At 33.4% G+C, this 12780-nt stretch overlaps 2 long non-coding RNA genes across 3 annotated transcripts; one reads left to right on the top strand and one right to left on the bottom strand.

Annotated features, from left to right (window-relative positions):
* Nucleotides 1-1025: 1025 nt before the first annotated feature.
* LOC140808996 (uncharacterized) lies at nt 1026-6846 on the top strand. Of its 2 annotated transcripts, none has more exons than XR_012113074.1 (4): nt 1026-1227; nt 1682-2071; nt 2413-3328; nt 3398-6846. It is a non-coding gene; the product is annotated as an uncharacterized lncRNA (long non-coding RNA). The 2 variants fall into 2 exon arrangements; XR_012113073.1 differs by having other exon boundaries at nt 1027-1227; nt 1694-2071.
* LOC140808997 (uncharacterized) lies at nt 5171-7762 on the bottom strand. The gene is made up of 2 exons (XR_012113075.1): nt 6842-7762; nt 5171-6318 (listed from the first exon to the last, which is right to left on the bottom strand). It is a non-coding gene; the product is annotated as an uncharacterized lncRNA (long non-coding RNA).
* Nucleotides 7763-12780: the final 5018 nt, after the last annotated feature.

The raw sequence follows: 12780 nt of genomic DNA, 5'->3' as shown, positions 1-12780 counted from the left end.
TTGGTGAAATAACAATTGACAGTCGCCCTCGACCCACTTCGGGGTCGAGGTGGGTCGAGCTCTTTGTTTGGGTCGAGTGTGAAGAGCTCGACCGACCTGAGAATTTCCAAAGTCACTCGAGCCACCTGGGAATTTCCAAAGTTTCGCTCGACCGATCTGAGAATTTCAAGTCACTCGACCCACTTGGGAATTTCCAAAGTTATCTATCCATTCTATATTAAAGATGACCCCATCAGCGAGAAGTTTGATGTGGCCAAGTTTTTATAATTATCATATTAGCCTTGAAAACTCTGATTATTGTCAAACTTCCCATGTTTTATTAGCCTTAATTATAAACTTGTTCACATCGACAAATTAATTAGAAAATTGATTACAAAATTGATGAAACCAAAAACAAAAATTCAGAAAACTCTTACACACAGGGATGCTAGTTATATTATTATTTATTATTTATTAATGGACGAATGAGTTATCTTCAATGCATGCATTTTCACACATATTATAATATAAATAAAATTATTAAAGCAGCCTTTTCATTAATTGACTTGAAAATTGTTTTAAAAATGTTTGATCATTATCTAAGCTCTATGGGTCGAGTCGGTCAATCTAATTGTGAACAAAAATATTTGGTAGCAAATGGCGTGTGTGTGCTGGCTACATGAAGAAAATAAATAACATCTCAATCGTATTCATGAGTCGAATTCGACTCAATAAAATTTAAAATATAAAGTTGATTTCTTACTAATACGTGATTCTCTCGTTCGATTTTTTGCAGATCATAAGGAGAGTTGAGAAGAAATAGATATTTTGTGAAGATTGAGAAAGAATGAAGTGATATGGATTGAGTTGAGTGACATTGAATCGTGTAAGTTTTTTATTTAATAAATTTTATTATACATAAAATTAAAATAAAAATTTAAATAAACTAATGAAAAAATCAATTTTTAAACAAATTTAAAAAAAATAAAAAAGTAAATCACATTACCTCCCTTTTTTTTAATTAACCATTCAACACTCCCCCCTTTTCCTCATTTTCCCGTGAATTGAGCTGAGCCCCTCCGTGTGTCCATCATTCGATCCATTTCTCGTAGTTTAACGGGGCCTAACTAAATAGTCTGGCCCAACAGTGAAAATTTTATAAATAAAAAATCGATCAAGTATAAATCCTTCAAACCCTAGCTTGCTTCTTCATACCTCGCAGGAGTCGAGCCGCTGCGTCGCCACCAGGTTCGAATCAAAGCCTTGTTTTCATTTTACGAATTCTTCTGGGCGGTGTTATTCTGCATTTTTCAAGATAAAAGTACACATTTGAATTCATTCATTTATTTTTATTGTAGTTAACTATCCTGTTTATGTCATTTTTGTGGATTTGTTCGCTCTCCGTTCTCGGAAGTGAAATCTTTTATTTTTTTGTGATGAGGGATTATAACGAGTTAAATATTACACTTTGGCAGCTGGTTTTGTTTATATATGATGACGATTTTTTTTTCATTTGTATTCCGTAAAAATGAATTTTCGGAGTCTGTCAGAAAATAAATCGATGGAACCGACTTGTTTTTGGATATGGTTGATTTAGTTTAAACCCAAGCTGCTCTTTAGCATCTCTCTACTTGTAAATGTTTTTTTGTCCATGGACAATTTTTTTAGTGCCGTATCTTATCTTATGTTGTGCCTTTGTGAGACGTGGCCTAAGGTTGCTCGTGCACGGCTGGTCGTGGTCCACGGGCAGATCAAATGATTCAGGGGTGGTCGTGGCTCGGTTTTGGTTGTTTCGGGTGAATCATGCACGCCCGTGTTCATGGCTCGAATTATATATATATAAATATATATATGTGTGTGTATGTATTTTTGGTCAGCATTAGTAATTGTTTAAAGAAAATTCATTAGTATTTTAGTAGTAGATGTTTCAGTATTTTTGTCATTTTTATTATTTTAGTGAGTTTAAACAAATTTTTTTAATTTTATTCTATCCTTTTACAATCATATAATTTATATTGAAATAAAAATTGCCAAAACCTAGAAAACGTGAAGGGAAGTCTTTGCGGTGATCGAGTTGGACATAACGATTCTGGTGAGTAAATTTTTACTTTTTTGTTCTTTGGCCAAATATCTCGTCTCGCCCATCTAGTGAGCAAAATTTTCATTGTACTTTGAACCGCAGTCAATTATATACAGGTGTTGCTTTTATGTTAGTGTATGGTTCGAATTGTATATATATATATGTGTGTGTGTGTGTGTATTTTCGGTCAGCATTAATAATTGTTTAAAAAAAATCATTAGTATTTTAGTAGTAGATGTTTCAGTATTTTTGTCATTTTATTATTTTAGTGAGTTTAAACAAAATTTTTTAATTTCATTCTATCCTTTTACAATCATATAATTTATATTGAAATTGAAATTGCTAAAACCTAGAAACGTGAAGGGAAGCCTCTGCCGTGACCGAGGAGGATATAACGATTCTGGTGAGTAAATTTTTCCTTTTTAATTCTTTGGCCAAATCTCTCGTCTTGCCCATCTGGTGAGAAAAATTTTCATTGTACTGTAAATTCACACAGTGTTATGCCATTTTTTCAATATATGACTTTGATTTATCCAGTTTCGTAGAGTAATTCATGTAGTGAATTGAATAAATGTGCACCAACTTATGTTTTCTTATTGTCAGAATATAATTTCAGCCACATTTATGCATAGTAGTTGTATCAGACACTCTTTGATTTGTTTATTTTATTTTACTAGTTTATTGGATAGTAATTCATGCAAAGTGTTTTGAGATTCGGTATGATGTTTCTTTGATTCTTTTCATATTTCTGAACCAAGGAAAGTTTCACTTGATGAAAAATCCGATTACAAGCTCATGATTATCATTACACAACCAAATTAGCAATTTCGAATCTTTTAATCAATTTTTTTATTTATTATAATGCGGTAAGATTGAATATTAATAGGATAATTTAAAGCGAAAACCACTACAAAATCCCTATTTATCTAATTTTGCAAAGTTGAAAAATGGCTCGCAGAAGAACTCGTCATCGTACAAGAGTCCGTCGTACCCAAGCCCGTAAAGTGTCGTTGATTATATCGGAAGATGATTATCAATTGGGCAAACTATCCGTCTGGTGGGATATTGAAAATTGTCATGTCCCCGAAGACATAAAATTCTCCGGTCTATATACTATTACTTGTGATATCATGCTAGCCCTAAAAAAGTTGGGTCATCAGGGAGAAATCTCCATATACTTGTATGGAAATTGTGCTGAGTTGTCCCCCAAATTGCAAAGAGCGATGACCTCTAATGGGGTGCAACTTATGCATGTGACTCCTGATATGTGTATTTTTTTAAAGTGGATTTATTGATAATATTGTTGTTTATTTATTTTTTAATTTAACATAGGAGAAGATGTTGCCGACAAATGTATGATGATTGATATCATATTTTGGGCACATTAAAATCCCGCTCTTGCGACTTACCTACTCATGTCAGGAGACAGTGATTTCATGTATGTACTGAAAATACTGTACATGGAGAAGTACAAAGTTATGGTAGCGTGATGAGAAAATAATCGTCTCTATAATCCTCCGTTCATATCAATTACATGAGATTTGAATAGCTTATTAAGAGGAGATCTTCCTATAAGATGTGAATTTTATTTTGAAATTGGTGTGGTAAGGTTACATTTTATTTTTTTCCCTGTGGTTTTTTTTTGATTGAATGAAACTATAGAGGAGCTGCTATATATGAACTAATTCATATAGGACATGACAACCTTATAGAGGAAATCATTCAGTTGGAAGGAGATTCTACCACTATTCAAGGCTTGTATGTTTTTAGTTCTATATTCTCTCCTTCCTATTGGCTTTTTCTATTTTCTCTTTGTTGCATTAATTTGCCATACAACACCCTTCGTTTGTTAACCGATAGGCCACACTATGCTAACCCCCTAACAACTCATCAAGTCAAATGAGGATAAGGGAAAGTGCATCTTCTCCATTTTCTCATTATCAAGTTACCAAATACAAATTAATTTTTTGTGGTGTGATTATTATTGCTTGATGTTGTCATATTTCAGTATACGAGGAAACAGCTGGACTAATGGTGAATGATCTTGTTCTTTGAATAATGTCAAGCGACTAACTCCTAGATTTTAAGATGTTTGTTTGTTTTTCTGTCAACTTGCCAAAGCTTCACCCGAAACTTTATACAGCCTTAATCTATGAAATTGGGTCTAGAACATAGTTGTAGGAAACATGTGCCTACGCTCCTTGGTAACCACCCTTCTGTATTTTGATTGAAGGCTGGCCGAGCCTCTCTATTTTTAAACAAAAATGGGATGTAAGTCCTAGAGCCGAATGTTGATTTAGAAAAAAAATCCCCGAGCATAAGCGTAAAAAATAAGAAGCAAGACAGCAACGATCAAAGCCCCAACACCAGCAAGCAACCTGAAGAAGAATAAGAAGCGCAACAACGACAACGAAGGGTCTCCAAATCATCAAACAAACAAAGAATCATTTTTGTTGATGAATTTTCACTCTGGTAAGCTTAATTATTTCAAAAGTAATATTTTTGTCATATAATGATATAGTGTATAAAAATGTTTTTTAAAAATTAATCATGCGCCTTTCTTCAATAAGGCACACCTCGCCTTGCGCCTAAGGTTCCAAGAGCCCTTTGCACCTTGGTGTGCGCACCTAAAAACTATGGCCTAGAAATTTTGGGAAATATAGTTGATGGCATCTAGGTTTGTGAACTTTTTCCAATTTCAAAATGTGGAACTCTTAAAGAGCAATCGTTCTTTATCGTTCTGTTTGTGAATCGCACCTCATGGTGTCTCTCTCATTTCTTGGGGTCAAACACTAAATGCAGAGGCCTATAAAAACAATCGCTATAAAATCTTGTGATGTTTATATTCCTCGTGTTGTATTTGTCCCTGTTCTTGACAAAGATACTCTTTGAGAATTTCAGCATGAGAAAATAGGGCTTTGTTATTTATGTGACTTTTATTATTTTATTTTAGATTCAAAATTGTTTTGATGCAACACTTGACTGCAGGATAGTGAGATCTTTTGACATGTGGTGTCTTGTATTCGGTGAATTTGACTGAAATATTGTCTGTGAAAACTGAATATTATCCCAACGAAATTCTATTGATAAGTTAATTAGCCTTTTTTTAAATATATATATTTTGGCAGTAATGTCTTTGCAAACTGTATTTGAGAACAGTTTGATGCAACATCATGTGGCACTTCCACGTGATGCTATGGGGAAGATAACCTACACTGCGCTTGCTGGTGTATTCATTGAAGGTTTGGCCCCTTGCCAAACTGCACGGTAGGCGCATATGAATATCCTGTTGTCTTTTTCAGTGTAGAAGAAATACTCAGTCTAATTGATTTGAACTCTTATCTTGATAGATTAAGATCACATCACTAATGCATCGAGTGTTTTTCTTCCGCAAGACATTGTCACTGAGCTTAACTCAAGGCATAAACAAGAAATTTGCCATACTGTAGGCAACCCTTTACAGTTGAGGATTATTTTTTAACATGGGTTACTTGCAGGTTCAATATTATAAGCATACTTACTTCAAACTTGGCCACTGCGAACTCCTAGGCATGTAGCTTCAAAGATTGCTCTGCTGATAGCGTGCCTAGTTGGTTCCCATAGGATGAAACTTTACAACATATTTTTTAAAAATAAAATTCACATCCTATGGGAAACTCTTCTCTTAATAAGTTATTCAAATCCCATGTAGTTGATATGATTAGTGGATTATAGAGCCGATTATTTTCTCGGCACGCTATCATACTTTGTAATTGTTCATGTACAGTGTCTCCAGTATATACATGAAATCACTGTCTCCTGACATGAGTAGGTAAGTTGCAGGAGCGGGATTTTCATGTGTTCAAAATATCATATCAATCATCGTACATTTGACGGCGGCATCTCTCCTTATTTTAAATAAAGAATAAATAAATAACAATATCACCAATAAATTCACTTTTAAAAAATACCATACCAGGGAGTCACATGCTAAGTTGTACCCCATTGGAGGTCATCGTCCTTTGCAATTTGGGGTACAACTTAGCACAATTTCCATATAAGTATATGGAGATTTCTCCCTGATGACCCAACTTCTTTAGGGATAACATGATATTACAAGTAATAGTATAAACCGGAGGCTTATAGGTCTTTGGGGACATAACAATTTTCAATATCCCACCAGACGGATAGTTTTGCCCAACTGGTAGTCCTCTCCCGGTATAATCGACGACACTTCAAGAGCTTGGGTACGACAGACTCTTGTGCGACGACGAGTTTCTCTGCGAGCCATTTTTCAACTCTGCAAAATTAGAAAAATAAGGATCTTCTAGTGGTGTTAGCTTTAAATTAGTCTACTAAGATTCAATCGTACCGCATTGTAATAAATAAAAAAATTGATTAAAAGATTCGAAATTTCTAATTTGGTTGCGTAATGATAATCATGAGCTTGTAATCGGATCTTTCATCAAGTGAAACTTTCCTTGGTTCAAAAATATGAAAAGAATCAAAGAAACATCATACCGAATCTCAAAACACTTTGCATGAATTATTATCCAATAAACTAGCAAAAGAAAATAAACAAATCAAAAAGTGTCTGATGCAACTACTATGCATAAATGTGGGTGAAATTATTTTCTGACAAGAAGAAAAAATGAATTACTCTACGAAACAGCATAAATCAAAGTCATATATCGAAAAAATGACATAACACTGTGTGAATTTACAGTACAATGAAAATTTTGCACACCAGATGGGCAAGACGAGAGATTTGGCCAAAGAATTAAAAAGGAAAAATATACTCACCAGAATCGTTATGTCCTCCTCGGTCACGGCAGAGACTTACCTTCACGTTTCTAGGTTTTCGCAATTTCAATTTCAATATAAATTATATGATTGTAAAAGGATAAATTGGAGATAAATCCTTAAACTCAAATATAAATTTAAAAAACTTTGTTTAAATTCCCTAAAACAATAAAAATGACAAAAATATTGAAACATCTATTACTAAATATTAATGAATATTTTTTAAACAATTACTAATGCTGATCGAAAATACATAGATATACAATTCAAACCGTATATACAGTAACATAAAACCAACGTCTGTATAAAATTAACTGATGTTCAAATCTTGAAAATGTGACCAACGGAAATGTTTACTGTTTAAAATAAAACATCAACATATTACTAAAAATCTCTCGTCTTGCCCATTTGGTGAGCAAAATTTTCATTGTACTGTAAATTCACACAGTGTTTTGTCATTTTATCAATATATGACTTTGATTTATGTAGTTTCATCGAGTAATTCATGTAGTGAATTGAATTAAGATAACTTATGTTTTCTTTTTGTCAGCAAGTAATTTCACCCACATTTACACATAATAGTTGTATCAGACACTTTTAGGTTTGTTTATTTTCTTTTACTGGTTTATTGGATAGTAATTCATGCAAATTGTTTTGAGATTCGAACAAAAGTATGATGTTTCTTTGATTCTTTTCATATTTCTGAACCAAGGAAAATTTCACTTGATGAAAGCTCTGATTACAAGTTCATGATTATCATTACGCAACCAAATTAGCTCAACATGACGTGTTAAATTCCGAATCTTTTAATCAATTTTTGATTTATTATAATGCAGTAAGATTGAATCTTAGTAGGCTAATTTAAAGCTAAAACTACTAGAAAATCCCAAATTTTCTAATTTTGCAGATTTGAAAAATGGCTAGCAGAGGAACTCGTCATCGCACAAGAGTCCGTCGTACCCAAGCCCGTAAAGTGTCGTCGATTATATCGGAAGAGGATTATCAGTTGGGCAAACTATCCGTCTTGTAGGATATTGAAAATTGTCATGTCCCCAAAGCCGTAAAATCCTCCGGTCTATATATCATTACTTTAATATCATGCTAGCCCTAAAGAAGTTGGGTCATGAGGGAGAAATCTCCATATACTTGTATGGAAATTGTGTTGAGTTGTCCCCCAAATTGCAAAGGGCGATGAGGTGCAACTTATGCATGTGACTCCTGCGACAAGTTGCACCACATTGGAGGTCATCGCCCTTTACAATTTGGGGGACAACTCAGCACAATTTCCATACAAGTATATGTAGATTTCTCCCTGATGACCCAACTTCTTTAGGGCTAGCATGATATTGCAAGTAATAGTATATAGACCGGAAGATTTTACGACTTTGGGGACATAACAATTTTCAATATCCCACCAGGCGGACAGTTTGCCCAACTGATAATCATCTTCCGATATAATCGACGACACTTTACGGGCTTGGGTACGACAGACTCTTGTGCGACGACGAGTTCCTCTGCGAGCCATTTTTCAAATCTGCAAAATTAGGGATTTTCTAGTGGTTTTAGCTTTAAATTATCCTATTAAGATTCAATCTTACTGCATTATAATAAATCAACAAATTGATTAAAAGATTCGGAATTTAACAAGTAATATTGAGCTAATTTGGTTGCGTAATGATAATCGTGAGCTTCTAATCGGAGCTTTCATCAAGTGAAAATTTCTTTAGTTCAGAAATATGAAAAAAAAATCAAAGAAACATCATACTTTTGTCCGAATCGCAAAACACTTTGCATGAATTACTATCCAATAAACCAGTAAAGAAAATAAACAAATCAAAAAGCGTCTGATACAATTACTATGTGTAAATGTGGGTGAAATTATTTTCTGACAAGAAGAAAACATAAGTTGGAGCACCTTAATTCAATTCACTACATGAATTACTCGACGAAACTCTATAAATCAAAGTCTATTGAAAAAATGGCAGAACACTGTGTGAATTTCAGTACAATGAAAATTTTTCTCACAAGATGGGCAAGACGAGAGATTTGGCCAAAGAATTACAATGGAAAAATTTACTCACCAGAATCATTATGTCCTCTTTTGTCACTGTAGAGACTTCCCTTCACGTTTCTAGGTTTTCGCAATTTCAATTTCGATATAAATTATATGATTATAAAAGGATAAATTGGGAATAAATTTAAAAAACTTTGTTTAAATTCCTTAAAATAATAAAAACTTTGTTAGAGAAAATATTATTTATTATTAATTTGTTTCGTTGCGGCTAGTTATAAATTAAAGAATCAATTGTTAACAAAAAATTCACAATATTAATATTATCCTCAATAAAACTCGAATTACAGATTTTTGAATCCAATCATTTCTCACAACTTAGTACTTAACATTAGTTTGATGCCTAATAAATCGTAATTGAGTCATTCGTGTAAATGTTATTATTTTTTTTTTACTTTTCCAAATTGTTGAATTCCTATTACCAATTATTTATCTCACAATAATATTTTGTCTTTTATTTATTTCAAGGCAACACAAATATAAATTATAGTGAACTTGATAATAGATATTAGTAATAATTCATTAATATTTATACACAAAAATTCTGTAAAATATTATTAATTAAAGTTATATATATAATTAAATTTTATATAAAAAATAGAGTATCGTTATATATTTTTGTTTATTATAGTTAGTAATTAAATTATAAAGAGAGGAATGACCCTCCTTTTTTTTTATAGTTAGATAATTAAATTATAAAGAGAGGAATGACCCTCCTTTATATATTGATTATATATTGATTATATATGTATGTATGTATGTATATATATAAGTTTAGATATAAGTTGTTATATTTTATATATTTTATATAGATTTTAAAAAAAATCTAGGCAGGGGCGGAGGCACGCTCTTGTGTACCTGGGTTTTAGCTCGGGTGGCCTAATTTTTTTTAAAAAAATTTATATGTAAATTTTGTATAATTTTGGAATAATATGATATTAGCTCGGGTTAGTTCTGCTCCGTCCCTAAATCTAGGGTTTGGGTGAGGAGAGGGTCGATTGTGCTCATGGTATCACTCTATAACCAGGATCATTCTAACATAATCAATGAAAAGTTTGTGCATCAATGGACCCTTAAAAATATTGAAAAATGTCTAATGGCAACCTTTTTTTGTGCATCATAATCATGAATTTAGAAACAGAAACTCAAGTTTTGCCATAAAAACGAAAATATAAGATAATATATCATTTTTTTCATACAAAGATGTATCAATACATATAATACGGTATGAACGATGGTTGAAGGAAGATTAAAGCGTGGGAATACACACGAAAAACAATCCATGACGCGAAGAACGTTAGCGGGGAGACGAAGCTTGCTGAAATTCCTTCAAATCCACGTGAATAGCTTAAAAAAACGTGTGGTGTGTGTTTGTGTGCTGATGGTGGATAAAGCCATAGGTTTCTGGTGTTTTAAATATGTGATTTGAAGTGTTTTGGATTTAGGAAACTTTATCTTTTGATATAAGCAATTGGGTAGAAAACTAGGCCCAATAACCATATTATAATAGGCCCGTTAGGCTCATTATAGTGTAGGTAGAATATTTTGTTTAGGAAAGTTTTCGAAAATATTAGCCGAGTTCCCAAAAAGTCCTTATTTTCGTCAAAAATTGATTATCGGTTTAAAATACGATTCGACGCGTAAAAACATCTCAAAAAGTACCATTTTCGAACCATAAAAAATATATCATATATTAAATAATTAAAAATAATCATTTAATAAAAAAATTTCCCTTTACGGTTTCTGATCTCCGTTCCTTGATCGCGTCTCGGATAACCTTTAAAACACTGTTTTATGAAATTTAATAAAAAAAATCATATTTTAAACATGTAAACATGCATATCACAATTAATAATTCAATTAAAACAATTTAATTAGTCATTTTTCATTTTTTCTAGATTTTCATGCAGTTGGATACGTTATCGCATTTTGGACCTTACACTACCATAGTCTCTTTCATCATCGTTTGATGGGTTTTTGATGAACTTCAATATGAACAATTTGGTGATCAGCCTTGAAGAGTTGGTCAACATGCTTGCAAGTTATGAAGTCGTCATCAAGAAGGGAAAAATTGTTTCCAAGTGGGCTCTTCGTCTCGGACAAAGAAAGGGCCGAAAGGGAAGGGGAAGAAATGTTATGTTCCTTTTTAAAAAAAAAGCAAACCAAATAAGAAGCAGGCTCCAAGCACTTCTCAAGGGTCCATAAAGCCTAATAAAGTAAAAGATGTTTGCTTCCACTACAAGCAATGTTATAAATGGCGGTCGAGGCGGCCGCCTAGGCACCGCCTAGGCGGTAGGCGGCCCTCGACCGCACCGCCTATGCATGAGGCGGGTGTCGAGGCGGGTTGAGGCGGGTCGAGGGGTGTCGAGGAGGGTCGAGGCGGCGAGTAGGCGGGTCGAGGCGGGTCGAGGAGGGTCGAGGCGGGTCGAGGCGGCGAACAGGCGGTCGAGGCGGTCGAGGCGGCGAGTAGGCGGGCGAGGCAGTAGTCAACAATTTTAAAAACCAAGTCAAAATCAACTAATTTTAAATATTATGACTATTTAAAGGTCTTACTTGGAGAATGGTAGTGCAGGTCTCGGGAGCGGATGAAGTGCTACATCCAAGGAGGAGTGCAAGGAACATCCCCATTAGAGAACATAATGAATATTTAGAAACATCGGAGGACAACGAAGAAAATGTTGATTAAGTCCGATGATGAGAGGATAATGGATGTAGTAGATGGTGCATATGTAAATGATTTGGAAGATTAGTTATGTTTAATCTACTACTTGTTCTAATGATGATAATTGATTGAAATTTTGAAAATTTAAACTTAGTTTTTTGGTTAAAAAAATATATTACTTCGTTAGCATAATAACATTAATATAATGATGAATCTTTATTAATTGCACATTATCTAGATGATATTATATTTTGTGCTTAAACATTATTTAATTGCACATTTTACATAAAAATGATAATATTGCATGATTATCTATAAAAAAATTACTTTAAAAAATCCAACCGCCGAGGCACCGCCTAGGCAGCCAAGGCGGTAGGCAGTCACCGACCGCCCCGCCACCGCCTCCCGCCATTTACAACCTTGACTACAAGAATCATGGACATTGGAAGCGCAATTGCAAGGAATATCTAGCTCAGAAGGGTTCTGACAATGGTATGTTTTTTATTGAAATAAATGTCTCAATTAATTCAACTTCTTAGGCATTAGATACTGGATGTGAATATAATCTATGCAATGATTTGCAGACAATGACAAGAAGTAGAAGGCTAAAGGAATGTGAGATCTTCTTGAAGATGGACAATAGAACAAGAGTTGTTGCCAAGGGAATAGAAGATATTTATTTAATATTAAACAATAGTTTTAATTTTCTTTTTAGAGATGATTTATACGTTCCAGATTTGGTTAAAAACATTTTTTGCATTTCAATGCTTGATAAACATGGTTTTCTTCTTTATTTGCGAAAGATGTTTGCAATATTTACAAGAATGAATGTTTAATTGGAACAAGAAAAATAGAAAACAATCTATATAACTTAAAAATTAAATTATTTCGAACAACCATGTCTAAGTAAACACGTTATCAACAACAACAAACAAAAAAAAACAAAATAGTTTAAATATAGCATACTTGTGGCATGCTAGACTAGGACATATTTCATAAAGAATGATGCACAAGCTAGTGAGAAAGGGCATGTTTGACTCGTCAGAAATAAATTCTCTAGAGACATGTGAGTCCTATCTGAAAGAAAAGATGAACAAAACCCCTTTCTTCGGGAAAGTGGAACGTGACATAATCTGTTGGATTTGTTCCATATAGATGTGTGTGAGTGTTAACACGAGATATGACCAATCATACTTCATTATCTTT

Source organism: Primulina eburnea, chromosome 13, assembly GCF_022965805.1.
Source record: "Primulina eburnea isolate SZY01 chromosome 13, ASM2296580v1, whole genome shotgun sequence".
In the NCBI taxonomy this organism is placed as follows: domain Eukaryota; kingdom Viridiplantae; phylum Streptophyta; class Magnoliopsida; order Lamiales; family Gesneriaceae; genus Primulina; species Primulina eburnea.
This window is presented reverse-complemented; position numbering and strand designations above follow the sequence as displayed.